Source organism: Ailuropoda melanoleuca, chromosome 14 (assembly GCF_002007445.2).
Source record: "Ailuropoda melanoleuca isolate Jingjing chromosome 14, ASM200744v2, whole genome shotgun sequence".
Taxonomy (NCBI): domain Eukaryota; kingdom Metazoa; phylum Chordata; class Mammalia; order Carnivora; family Ursidae; genus Ailuropoda; species Ailuropoda melanoleuca.
In genome coordinates, this window is record NC_048231.1 from 49,790,900 (window position 1) to 49,804,337 (window position 13,438).

The 13,438-nt window shown below is 46.5% G+C and overlaps 1 long non-coding RNA gene across 3 annotated transcripts in view; it reads right to left on the minus strand.

Annotated features, from left to right (window-relative positions):
• Positions 1-6,448: 6,448 nt before the first annotated feature.
• Positions 6,449-13,438, minus strand: part of LOC109489365 — a 39,136-nt gene continuing 32,146 nt past the window's right edge. Inside the window, exons 3-6 of one of the 3 annotated variants that reach the window (XR_004620410.1) lie at positions 11,064-11,145; positions 9,300-9,414; positions 8,367-8,445; positions 6,449-6,824 (exon numbers count right to left, since the gene is read on the minus strand). This is a non-coding gene — a long non-coding RNA (uncharacterized LOC109489365). Of the gene's footprint in view, positions 6,825-8,164; positions 8,446-9,299; positions 9,415-11,063; positions 11,146-13,438 lie in introns of those variants that run through there. The other 2 variants (XR_002142335.2, XR_002142336.2) reach the window with 2 other exon arrangements.

The following is a 13,438-nucleotide window of genomic DNA, read 5'->3' on the forward strand; positions in this document are numbered from 1 at the left end:
TGAGTTGTGGGTTTATGCATACATTTTTAATTTGCCTTCTTGTCATGGACCAGAAACACTCTCTAAAGTAAAGACATCATGTGAAATAATGGGAAACAACATCAGGCATCTGTCACAGGCACAGGGTTTTCTCAAACTCGCTTGTGTTTGTGCCCAGATAATTAAGTTTAGAGGCAGCCTGTGTTCAGAACCACTTTGGCTATATAAACACATAAGGAAAGCACCCAGATCAATTTTGTCTTACTGGCTGTGAAATCCTACAAAGCTCACAGTAATCAGAAGAAACGTGCTCACAATTGAAATCTGGCCAAAGAAGGTCAAGGAGGTTATCACTGATGTGAAACCAACGAATATCGCATGTGAAGACATCTTTGTAGTCCTCGTTCATTTTTAGAATATGGAATTTTATAATTTTTCCAAAGAAGCAAACAAAAACGCCTCCCCCATAAGACCAAAATGTTGACTAATGGGTGATGTGGATTAGGGAAGAGAAGCCTTACATAATAGCTGAAAAATTAGAAACTTTGGAAGTCAAAACGGGAACAATTATTCTCGCTGCTGAAACCACGAGCTAGGTAAAAGTAGTCTCTAGAGCATATTGTTATAGCTACTTTTTGTTAATAATACAGCAACATTCGAATAAGAAAATGAAAGATATTACCTAAAATGTATCAACCTAGAAAGTAAATATAGAGCTTGCACCTCATTCGTTAGTGAAATCAAACACAGATGAAACAACTGACCTCCTCGTGGATAAAATTAATTCAGTAAACAAAACAAAACAAAAAGCCTGAAGCCGTGATTTGCAAATGTGGCCACTATGAATACTGGCATGAATTGTATTGGACATGACAAAAAAAAAAGTGACTACTTATAAGCCATTTACATGGAGAGTTAAGGCAAAAGAGATTGACACAATATGCCATCTTAAAGATATACCGGAGGGGCCCCTGGGTGTTCAGTCCCTTAAGTGTCTGCCTTTGGCTCAGGATCCCAGAGTCAAGGGATGGAGCCCCAAGGCAGGCTGCCTGCTCAGCACCCAGAGTCTGCTCCTCCCCCTGCGTGGGCTCCTCGCCCTGTGTGGGCTCTTCCCCCTGCGTGGGCTCCTCCCGCTGCATGTGCTCCTCCCCCTGCTCGGGCCCCTCCTCCTACTCGTGTTCTCTCACTCACTCATTCACTCTCTCTCAAATGAGTAAATAAAATCTTTTTAAAAAGTAAAGATATACTGGGTGACACAGCTTTACAGGCTTCCATAAGAGATTTTGGTTTGATTGACTGATTGAGAGAGCACACACGCACGTGGGGTGGCCGGGCAGAGGGAAGGGGAGAGAGAATTTTAAGCAGACTCCATCCTGAGCATTGGACGCAGAGGCGAGGCTCCATCCCAGGACCCTGAGATCAGGACCTCAGCCAGAACCAAGAGATGTAGGCTTTAACTGCCTGTGCCATCTGGCACAGGGGACTTTGGTTTCTAACTGTGCCCCATGGAAGCTGTAATAGGGACAGCCAAATTACCTGGGCTAAGATAATATAAAATGCACACAAGGAAGACAGAGGTGGAACCATCTGAAAAAAGGAAGATTTGCTTTCTTGGAGTGGGTCACCATCTTGCCTTTGGTCCCACTTGCTCGAAGTATCCACACTGTTCTGCATTCCTGGGTTTCCGTCAAGTTCCAGGGACTGGCCTTTGTTTAGAGCAATGTTCCAATGTTCGTCATGCAAATGTGGTTTTGCTTTGAATAAGATTTCAATGTGTTTGCTGCTTCACAGATGCCGTAAGCATCTGTGCATCGTGCAAACCTAGTTTTGGGAACCTCATGAATTCTGAAATGGGTCATGCTGTTACACAAGGGAGCTTGTCAAAATCTCTTTTGTACTCCTACTTCCAACGCTTTTTTTTAATCATTTGCCAATATCCACATTTTCAGTAATTTTCCAGCTACTACCGGAGTTTCTTTTTCTCGACCCACAAACAGGCAGCCTGAAAGGGTGCTTGACCAAGGGCTTCTCAAGCATAAGATACCCCCCACCCTACCACATTTTGGTACTCGGTTTTGGACATCTTTGGCTACCTATCATAACCAGAGTCACTGTTCTGTGTGTGCCTTTCATTTGGCACACAGAAAATTACAGGTCATGCCAGGACACATACAGAGTTCTTTTCGAGGAAGTAAAATATTCCCAAAGTGCTAACAGAGCTGACTGATTTCAAACAAAGCCACGGCGTTCCAGACCAGGCAACCATGTGTGGGCTGCAAATTTAGCCCTGACCACGCACCTGGATGGAAACAGCTCACCTCTGCTGCACACAGTTGACGAGAACACACGGTTCTCTGGCCTTCCTAACACACCTGTGCGGGGCATGGTGGATTCCAAAAGGGCTTTCCCACTGCAAACACACGCAGGCAATCATGCACCGCGGAGGGTGGGCCACACCCGCTGAGGCTTGTATCCATTTGTGATTTCTACCGTCCCAGCACGATCCGCAGTTTTACATAGCTACCTCCTAAAGGACTCTTGACAGATCTTATTCCAAGAAAAGAAGCTTGTCCCCCTAGTTGAGGATCACTGCTTTAGGGAACCGCAAAGGAAATCTAGAGTATGAGGAGGGGAGGGGGGGAGGAGAAGAGGGGAGGGGAGGGGGAGAAGAGGGAGGACTAGAAATACGGATGACTTAACTTTCTCAAGTGAGTCAAATCCTGAAGGACATGGTCTTCCAAAGGAAAACTGGTATTAGATTCAAACCCACTGTTTTAAAATAAGCATTGCCATTTTTTTTCATACAAATGCCTGTAAACGTTGTAAACATTTGCCCCGTCAGAATCCTCATCACCTGAGTCAGACTGGGCTGCTGTAACAAAACAGCACAGAATGGGTGCCTTAAACAACAAGCGTTCATTTCTCACGGTTTTGAAGGCTGGGAGATCAAGGCGCTGGAGATTCCCTGTGGGGGCCGGGGGGCTCTTCCTGGCTTGCGGAAGCCACCATCCTGCCACGTTGTCCCATGGCAGAGGGGCCAGGGGTGGCCCTCTGCTCCCTTCCTCCTCTTAAAAGGACACTAATCCCATCATGGGGGCCCCACTCTAATGAGCTCATCTAAACTTAATCACCTCCCAAAGCCCCACCCCCTAATATCATCCCATTGGGGATTAGAGCTTTAACAAATGAAATTTGGGAGACTTCTTTTTAAAGGGAAACAATCAGGTATTTAGCAAGTGGGCAAATTGTGCTGGACATTCCCATTCGCTTCCCTTTAAGAAAAATCTGCCTTACTGAGACCCCACTGCCCCACCAGAGGGGTCTGAGGAGAGTGGTGTGTGGGATGTCCCCCCAGACTGCAGAGGGATGCAGCTCCTTCAGCCAAGGAGACACATCGGGCTCTTGCCAACTCAGTTTCACCCACTCGTGTGTCTGTCGCTGGCCTCTGAGCTGGGTTCTCTGGCGCAAACACACAGCAAACTACCAGCCATCAGGGGAGTGGCCGCCCAGCCAGGGCTCAGCCCCCCTGTGCTGTGGAAAAGTTGTTAGCTCTTGGACCTGTGTGTCCTCACGTGTGGAAGAGTTGGTTCCAGCAGCGGCCCCGTGGTAGAGGAGGGCCAACCACCACAAGGGTCTTGGGATGAATCCCAAAGAACCACACTACTAGAGGGTACATTTGTTTTTAAAGACTTACATTTTCGTTTTTAAAACACATGAGAATTTTGCATCCTATCCTATAACATGTCTATGTTTATTTAAATATTAAAGTCATGTCTTAAATCACTTCTCATGAAATAAAGTTCATGTTCCACGTTCTTGCTCCCAGCAGTCCTGGGTACACATAACTCAGTTTGAGAAGTGTGACGCGGGTCTGGACCACCAGCAAGGTGCTTCCCGAGATGCTCTCTGGTGGTTGGTGATGTCAGTGAATATGGCCCTTACAGACACCCACCTCCTAACTCCCTGTGAATATTACCTTCTGTGGAAGAGGGCAGGTGCAGGTCTGAGTTAGTTCAGGGTCTTGAGATGGTCCTGGATTATCTGGGTGGACTAATGTCATCTCAGAGTTCTCATAGGAGGGAAGCAGGAAGGGTCAAGAATATTGGAGAAGACAGAGTCTGAAGTGTTGCACTTCAAAGCTAAAGGAGGGACCACAAGCCAAGGAATGTGGGCAGCCGCAGGAAACTGAAAAAGGCAAGGAAATGGATTCTCCACTTAGAGCCTCCAAAAGGAAACTGCCCTGTTGATACCTTGATGTTGGCCCAATAAAATTAATTTTGAATTTCTGACCTCCAGAATTCTCTCTCTTTTTTTTTTTTTATTTGACAGAGAGAGATAGCCAGCGAGAGAGGGAACAAAAGCAGGGGGAGTGGGAGAGGAAGAAGCAGGCTCCCAGCAGAGTAGACTGATGTGGGGCTCGATCCCAGAACGCCGGGATCATGCCCTGAGCTGAAGGCAGACGCTTAAAGACTGAGCCACCCAGGCGCCCCGACCTCCAGAATTCTAAGAACAAATTTATGTTGTTTTCAGCCACTGAGTTTATAGTGATTTAAGAACAGCAATAAAAAACGATTACTGTAGGCACACCTGGGTAGCTCAGTTGGTTAGTGTCTGACTCTTGATTCAGCTCAGGTCCTGATCAAGCCCTGCATTGGGCTCCTTGCTCAATGGGGAGTCTGCTGGAGATTCTCTTTCCCTCCCTCTACCCCTCCCCACCCCCACCGCTCACGCTTTCTCTCTCTCAAATACATAAATAATTCTTAAAAAAAAAAACTATTACTGTTGATATCAAAGCCCGGAAATCCTTGTTTATATATTCATTCCTCTATGCATTGCTATGTAAATGAGGAAAACAGCAGCAGCTCTTGTTGGGTGTGCACTTACAAAAGCCCATTTTCCTGATCACAAGGGGGCATGCACTCCATGCGTGCTCCTTTGATTCCGCTTTACTGTCCCTGTCTGCTTAATGGCCTGACCTCTTCCATTTTTTCCTTAAAGGACAGTTAGTGTGAAAAGAAAAGAAGAAGCACAGATGCTTGTCCCGTCAGTGACCCCAGGTGAGCCCGGCACGGCTGATGATGTGCTCCTCAACTGGCAGGAGTGTCTATGTTGAGACACTTGGTCCAGAAGAGCAGAGAAGGGGCACCTGGGTTGCTCAGTGGGTTAATCGTCTGCCTTTGGCTCAGGCCATGATCCCAGGGTCCTGAGATCGAGCCCCACATCGGGCTCCCTGCTCAGTGGGGAGTCTGCTTCTCCCTCTCCCTCTGCCGCTCCCCCTCACATATGCCCTCTCTCTCTCAAATGAATAAATAAAATATTTTAAACAAGGAAAGAAAAAAAAGGTGAAGAAGCAGAATAGCAGAGGACCCTGACCCAGAGTGACTGTGTTAGCTGGCTTTGCTATTCAGCAGGGGTTAAGGGGGCCTCTTCCGTCTGTTCTCGCTGATGTGACTACTGCAGACTGGGCGGCTTCAAAACAGCAGTTTTCTTCTCTCAGTCCTGGAGGCTAGAAGTCTGAGAGCAGGGTGCCAGTGTGGTTGGCTTCTGGTGACAACCGTCTTCCGGGTTACAGATGCTGACTTCTCATTGTGTCCTCACGCAGAGGAAAGAGAGTTTTGAGGTCTCTTTTATAAGGACACTAATCCCATATTCATGAGGGTGGTGAGAGAGGGTGACGATCACACCTCATCAAATAAATAAACAAACACCTCTCTCTCAAATAAATAAATAAAACTTTTTTAAAAATCATAAGGAAAATACATTTACAGTACTGTATGGTATTTATCGAACAAAATGTGCATATTTAAGTGGAGTTGAGCAGATCACATCTGTTGTTCGAGGGTCAACAGTAGCTCTTCTAAATGCAGGCACCACTTAGTCCTGCAAGAAGGAGATTTGTCCTGAGAAACCGGCATCCATTTGAATAGACAGACTGGGCTATCAGTGGATTTTGCTGATGAGCCTTCTGGTCAGATTAGTTAGATTGGACTACATACCGAGCACATTGTAGATCAATTAATATCTGTGGCCTGATTGGTCCTGGAGTCAACGGTGGATGTTATTCAAAATTCAGTTTGTATTCATTTTTTTTTAAAAGATTTATTTATTCATTTGAGAGAGAGAGAGTGTGAGTGGTGGGGAGGGGCAGAGGGAGAGAGAGCAAGAATCTTAAGCAGACTCTGTGCTGAATGCGGAGCCCAACACGGGGCTTGATCTCATGACCCTGAGATCACGACCTGAGCAGAAACCAAGAGCATATTTAATCAACGGTGACACCCAGGAGCCCCAAAACTCAGCTTTTAAAGCACCCATTTTGCACCACTCTATCTTGGCCATACATAGAACATAAGAACTAGAAGGGCCCCTAGCACCAGTTTAGTTGAGCCCTGGGAGATGAGAGAATTAAGACCAGGGAAGTCAAGCTGGTGGCAGAGAATTAGAACATCATTCTCCTGCATCCAGTGCTCTGTCCACTGGTCCTAACTCCTTCCCCAGCCTGTCCATGTTGGAGCACATTAGATGTGCTCCCAGTACCATTAACCATAATTAAGGGCAGATGCCGCGTTCTTTTGAATTTGCCCTCGGAGAAGGAATCCTTGTGGTGTTTGATGGAACAGCCAGAGCCGGCCACAGAAAACTCTTCCCAGGACTGAAGACACTCTCAAACAGAAACCAGGCAGTAAAACATTGCCCAGGCCCCACTGTGGACCTTGTTGCTTTCTGCTCGCAGCACTTGGGTCGCCTTGAGCTCAGAATGCGTTTGCGCAGCCCTGAAGAGTCACTAAAGTTGCCTGACAGCCAACAGTTCATGTGTTGCTCCTCCTTGAAGGTGAATATTTGTAACCCTGGTTTGACATAAAAGAAAGTAAGATTCAGACATCCTAAGTGAAAAGGCCAAGGACGTGGAGTCAGAAAGGGGCAAAGCTAGCACTTCAATGATGGCCTGTGGCCCCGGCCCAGTTCTCCGCCTTCACAGCTGGCTCAGATACAAAGTGGGGGAACTGTCCCTATTTAAGGAGAACATGTAACACTTGACCACTGTTCTGGAAGCCCATGAGCACGGTGTGTGTTTGTCCTGGCGCCAACTTTAATTGAGTAATTTTGGAAAGGGCAATTCCGGCAGAGGGCAAACTGGGAGTGTGAGGGATGAAAGCAGTTCGTATTTCTAGAGCAGGGAAATGGGAGTCGGGCAGCAAGGAGAGCTGAAGCCAGGGAGGCAGGCAGGAGCCCGCTCACGGAGGAGGGCATTGCATACAATGAAGATCTTGGATTTTTTCCGCTCACTAGCCGAGGGGAAGGCACTGAGGACTCTAAGCAAGGAGTAATATGGAAATGTTTGATTTTAAAAGGTCCTTTGGTGGCACGAGGAGAATGAAATGGTGGTGCCAGGACCAGGGCAGAGGGATCAGCTGGCGGTCTGCACAATGGTCAAATGAGACAGGGTGAGAGGGCAGGGGTGGGAAGGAACACTGGGCCCCAAGGTCCAAGTCACAGAGCCCACAGGAAAGGCGAATTTATTTCCATCTTAACATTGCAGGATGCGGCACTGTTCTGGGGTTTAACGTTCATCAAAAAAAACCCTGAAGACATAATGAACATACAACAAAATGCAGGGGTGTTCAGTGTTCAGCCTGATGAGTTGTTTTTTTCAAATTTTTTATTCAAATTTAATTTAATTAACATATAGTGTATTATTAGTTTCAGAGGTAGAGTTCAGTGATTCATCAGTTGCGTATAACACCCAGTGCTCATTCCATCAAGTGCCCTCCTTAATGCCCATCGCCCAGTTATCCCTCCCCCCCACCTCCCCTCCTGCAACCCTCAGTTTGTTTCCTAGAGTTGAGTCTCTTATGGTTTGCCTCCCTCTCTGTTTTTTGTTTTTGTTTTTGTTTTTTAATTTGACAGAGAGAGACAGCCAGCAAGAGAGGGAACACAATCAGGAGGAGTGGGAGAGGAAGAAGCAGGCTCCCAGCAGAGGAGACTGATGTGGGGCTCGATCCCAGTACGCTGGGATCACGCCCTGAGCCGAAGGCAGACGCTTAATGACTGCACCACCCAGGTGCCCCGAGCCTCCCTCTCTGTTTTTATCTCATTTTATTTTTCCTTCCCTTCCTCTATGTTCATCTGTTTTGTTTCTAAAATCCCACATATGAGTGAAATCATATGGTATTTGTCTTTCCCTGACTGACTTCGCTTAGCATCATACCCTCTAGTTCCAAACACGCTGTTGCAAATGGCAAGATTTCATTCCTTTTGATCAGCCCAATGAGTTCTGACCACTGTATAACCCTTGTGTGACCACAAGGATGGCGGCTGACAGGTAATCCCAGGTGCAGAAAGTGCGAGAAGAGAGCAACATTTCTCTTTTTTGTTTCCCTCCCACACACCTAAGACACGTTGTCAATGGAACAATGCCAGCATCACAGCCTTCCGAACTCTTCCTTGTCCCCAGTCTTCTGGATGACCCTAGGGAAAACAAAGAGAGAAGGGACAGGAGAAAATCCCAGTTGAGCACCATGTAAACTACATGCGGGAGGGGAGCTGGCAAGTATCATGGTGTTAACCCTCCCACTGGCAGCCTGGCCACCAACCCATGACATAGGAATGGTGGTGCCTGGGAGGCCATCTGTGTTGTGAGACAGAGCCAACAGCTAGAGGTCGAGCACTGGACATTTCTCACAGTGTTCACCCACGAGTGCTCCCGGCAAGCTCCCCTGAAGTAGTGAGAGCGCTCATCACTTCCCATGAGCGCAGAGGTGAGGATGGAGCTCGGTCCAGGTCAACAATGGCCAGGAACAGAGGCCACCACCACGCAGAGCAGGTGATGGACACTGCAGGGTCATAAAGGGCTCGGAGGGCTCGAGAGATGGCCAGTGCCTCCACGTGGGACCTGAAATGCCAGGGCTCCCGTGGTAGGCTCCTTGGGTCCACGGCTGCCATGTGGCTACCGCACCTCCTGGCTGCAGCTGCCACGGAAAAATGCTTCAGCAACAGAAGCTGAAAGCATAGGAGGCTGAAAGTTATAGGCAGAAGGTAACTGAAGTTGTTTAAATGGGCTGCATTTCTTGTTTCTTCATAGCCCTGGGAGATGGTTCAATGGCAGGGTCGTCTTCACTCAAGTTATACCAAAGAGCTCAGCTTTTTAGTTTTTTATCTTAATGACAGATTTGCTCTTTTTAAAATGTCACAGAATAGAACTGGAAGTGATGCTGCCTGCTTTTCTGGGGCTCATTTCATGTCCTTTTGACAGTGGCAATATGTCTGTGCTCTTGACAAATGGATTTGGGACAGAGAAAGCGAGAGCCGTTGCTGGAACTCACCGTGGACCTGCTGGAAAGGCAGTAAATGCCCAAGGGCTGGGGCTGGAGCGGCTCCAGGGAAGGCGGACCAGGAGAGGATGTCGCTCAGCTTCTCAGTGGGTTTCTACACAGATATCTGTTCGGCAGGATGGCAGCAAGTTGGACTTTGCTTTGTGACAACAGCTGTTTGGAAGTCTGGGTACCTCGCAAGGAAATCCTCTAAAGTTTCAGTGATATTTAGAAGACTTCTCACAACACATTGTCAAGTTAAAAATAATAGTTCATTCTGATCCGGTTTCATCCACGTGTGGGGAGAAAACGACTGGGAGGGCATTCTATTACTTAGGATTTGGGGCTGTAAAGAACAGAGACTCACCAAGATTTCTCAAAAAACAAATGAACAAAACCAAATGAGGTTCATTGCAAGGAAACACCTGCACTAAGACACAGGAAAAGCCGGGAACCAGTAGGAGTGAGGATTATTCTGGAATCAAGGCAGGTCTGGAGGCCTCAGCAATAGAAGCCGGACCTCCGGAGGCTTTGCTCTGCGGTTGTGGCCACTCAGCTTCCTCACACCCTCCTCCGCAGTGTCTCACCTTCTCATACCTTCTCCTTCTGTTTTCTGTTCCTCTACAACGTGGGCTTGCACAGCACCCACTAGGGCTGCGCGGATCCTCCTCGTGGGATTCTTTCAGCCAGGTCCCCACTGGTGGCCACCGCTCTGTCAGCAGCTCCTGGCTCTAATATCCAGCAGAGGGTAGCTATGGCCCACCCTGTCTGTGCCCAGCCCAGAAATCAGCCTGCCTTGGGCTACCTGTGCTCCTGGTCCACGTCCAAGGATCGAGCTAATGCAGGTGACTTTGATTTAGCTCCTCAGCGCTGTGGCCGGTGGGGCAACCCAAGGTGCAGTCAGACCAGACACACAACACATGCAGCTGACTGAAAGGGGAATGATCGGGAAGGGTACCACCCCGCGCTGGTGACGGGGCACCCTTTCTGGGAGCGCAGTCACCGCTGACAGGCTCTGTACCTTCCCCATGTGGCCAGCAGAACGTGTAGTGACCTCAGGCCACTCCCTGCTTTCTTGCTCCCCATCTAGTCTGGGCTCAAAGCACCCACAGGAGAACCCCCAGCCTTGCCTGCCAGGCCTATCTGCTCAGTTCTCCAGTTTTCCAGCAGGAAAGCTGAATTTGAGAAAGATTGGATTGTGAGTTGTTTTTCAATCTGTTTTAGGAGCCCTTTATTATCAGGAAAATCAAGCAGTAAAAGAAAAAGTGGATGTTTATTTTTCTTTGTACCTAGGCCGCAAAGACAGAAAGGGGATGGGAGAAATGACAAAAAGCCACAGATGTCAGGTGGTCCGTGTGCAGGAGACGTGCCTGTCTGAGGAGGTGAGCACGCCTTGTTCCATAGACTTGTATGCAGCCACCGGGGAAGGCAGGGGCTCTGCTGTTTGAGTTTTGTGTCCAGAACTGCCGAACACCTGCACCTCTTGAATCTCATTCAAGATTCCTAATCAATAAAAGAATGTGTTCTTTCAAGAGGTCACATCCATTTCTGGAGCCTGGGGCGTGAGCATGGCTGGCATCCCGCCACTAGCCCTAGAAATCACTTGACAGTCTGTGCTCTTGGGCCCTTCTGGAAGGAGCTCTTTGTTCGGAGCCCTGTACTTGTGTAAAAAGGTCCGTCGGAGGAAATCTGGTATGTCTACTCAGAACAGCTCACAAAAGGGAGAGTTGTAAACACTCTGATGGACAAGGTTTCCTTTAATAAATTAACAATTACCTTAAAATGAAGACGCTCTTGTGCTTCCTCCTTCCCGCCCTGGGGGTTCTGGGTCCAGCCAAATGCACCGAACTCTACAAAACTGGCAAGAGCGAGGAAATTCCAAGTCAAGAATGTGACGGACGCCCCTTTATTGGGGTGGGGGAAGCGGGAACAGAGAAAAGCCGTGAGGAGGTGGGCACCTCACAGATGATCAGTGAAGCAACAGGTGTGAACTACTTCTTAGCGTGTTTATGGGATCACAGATACGTTCTTCTTAAAGATCCTTCTCCTGGAATTTTAAAATGAAGATCTGAAGATTTTTGCTGGTGTTTTGTTGGTTCTGATTAGTTGAAGGAAGCGGAATGCAGCTGTTAAACTACGGACTGAATTTATACTCCTGACCTCCTGTGCGAGGCCAAGGAAGTAAATCCCATGCTAGTCAAAGGCACAAATGGCATGACTACCCGTCCTAAAATCTTACTGCTCAAATCTTAGACCTTATTTGGAAACTATTCATTAGAATCTGAGAACTGAAAATACGTCATTACCCGAAACACGATGAGATCAACAGATGGAGTCTATCAGTTATAATCAAGACTCCTTAGGGTAACATTCTTATCAGAGACTCGGCACATCTAGTCATTCATCGAGATATACAATTTTGCTGCAATAGGGACTTTTTTAGGGAAGTATCTGTTCATGTCCTTTTAAATTTTTGTTTATTTAATTTAAGGTAATGCATTCTCATGGCTCACAATTCAAAGGTCAAAAGGGCATAAAATGAAAGTCTCCTTCCTACCCTGTCCCTCAGCCTCTCATCTCCCATCCCTGGAGGCAGCCAATGTTTTCATTTTCTGGTGAATCCTTCCGGACACTTACTTGCACACAGGCTAATACAGACATAATTTTTTTCTGTTTTACACAAACTGTAGAATATTATACATAATTCTACATCTTGCTTTTTTCTGTTAACAATAGATCTCAGACAATCTCCACTATTCTGCACCGTTATTCCATTATAAGAATGTACCATCGTTTACTCACTAACCACTGTTGGACACTTAGGTCCAGGACTTTGCATTACAATGTTGAGGGGATGCCCTTGTGAGTAGTATCTGTAGGATAAATAGTGGGATCAATGCAGATCCACCAAGTGCACCCCTCCCCAGCAAAGAGGCTGTGCAAAACCACAGGATCCATGACTGATTTCCTGCAACCTCTCAATGTTAGGTGTTATACGACTCTTTGAACATTGCTGAACTCTGAACATTTCATAGCTGAAAAAATGTTGATCATCGTCAATTTTAATACATGAAAATGGTATTTCCGTGCTTTTATGTGTTCAGATTCTAATTTGCATCTCTCAAATTTTGAGAGAGGTTAGGAATCTTCCATAGTCACTGGCATTTCCTTTTCTTTGAATAGTCCATTTATATACTTCAACTATTTTATTATGAGGTTGTAACTCTTTTTCTTACTGACATCAAAAAAATTTTTCCAACGTATCAGGTCTTTTTCGTTGTTTATGTTTTTTTTTTAATTCCCAAATTCAAGTTTTGGCTTTGTAGTAAAATGCATCAGTCTTCTCTTTACTAGCTATAAAACTTTTAAATTGCAATTAAAATGGTCTTTCCTACCCTAAGATTAAAAAATAATTCTCTTTTGGGGGGTACTTTTATAGTTCAATTTTTTTGTATTTAAATCTTTGATCAATACAAAATGTATTCTGGCATAAGGTGTGAGGTATGATTTAAGTTTTATTCTTTCTCAGATGGTTAACACTATGGAATGAAAGTTTGTCTCCTTCCCAAAGTTTATATGTTAAAGCCCTAACTAATCCTCAATGTGATGGTATTGGAGGTGGAGGTTTTGGGAGGCAATTGGGTTTAGATAAGGTCTTGGGAGTACAGCCCCCACGATGAGATCAGTGTTCTTATAAAAGAAGGAAGAGACAGAGATCTCTTTCTCTGTGCGTACACACCAAAGAAAGACCATGTGAGCACATAACCAGGATGAAGGCCCTTACCAAAAACTTGACCCTGCTGGCACCCTGATTTTAGACTTCCCAGCCTCCAGAGCTATGAGAAATAAATGTTTATTTTTAAAAATATTTTATATATTTGAGACGGGGGGAGCACAAGTGGGGAGGAGAGGGAGGGGGAGAAGCAGACTCCCCGCTGAGCAGGGAGCCCAATGTGGGGCTCTATCACAGGACCCTGAAATCATGACCTGAGCCGAAGGCAGATGCTTAATGGACTGAGCCACCCAGGTGCCCCGAGAAATAAATGTTTATTGTTTATGACACCCTGTCTGTGGTATTTGTTATAACAACCTGAGCTCACTAAGACACCCAGATGTTCCCACGTTTATCTAATAACAATTTTGCACTGGTA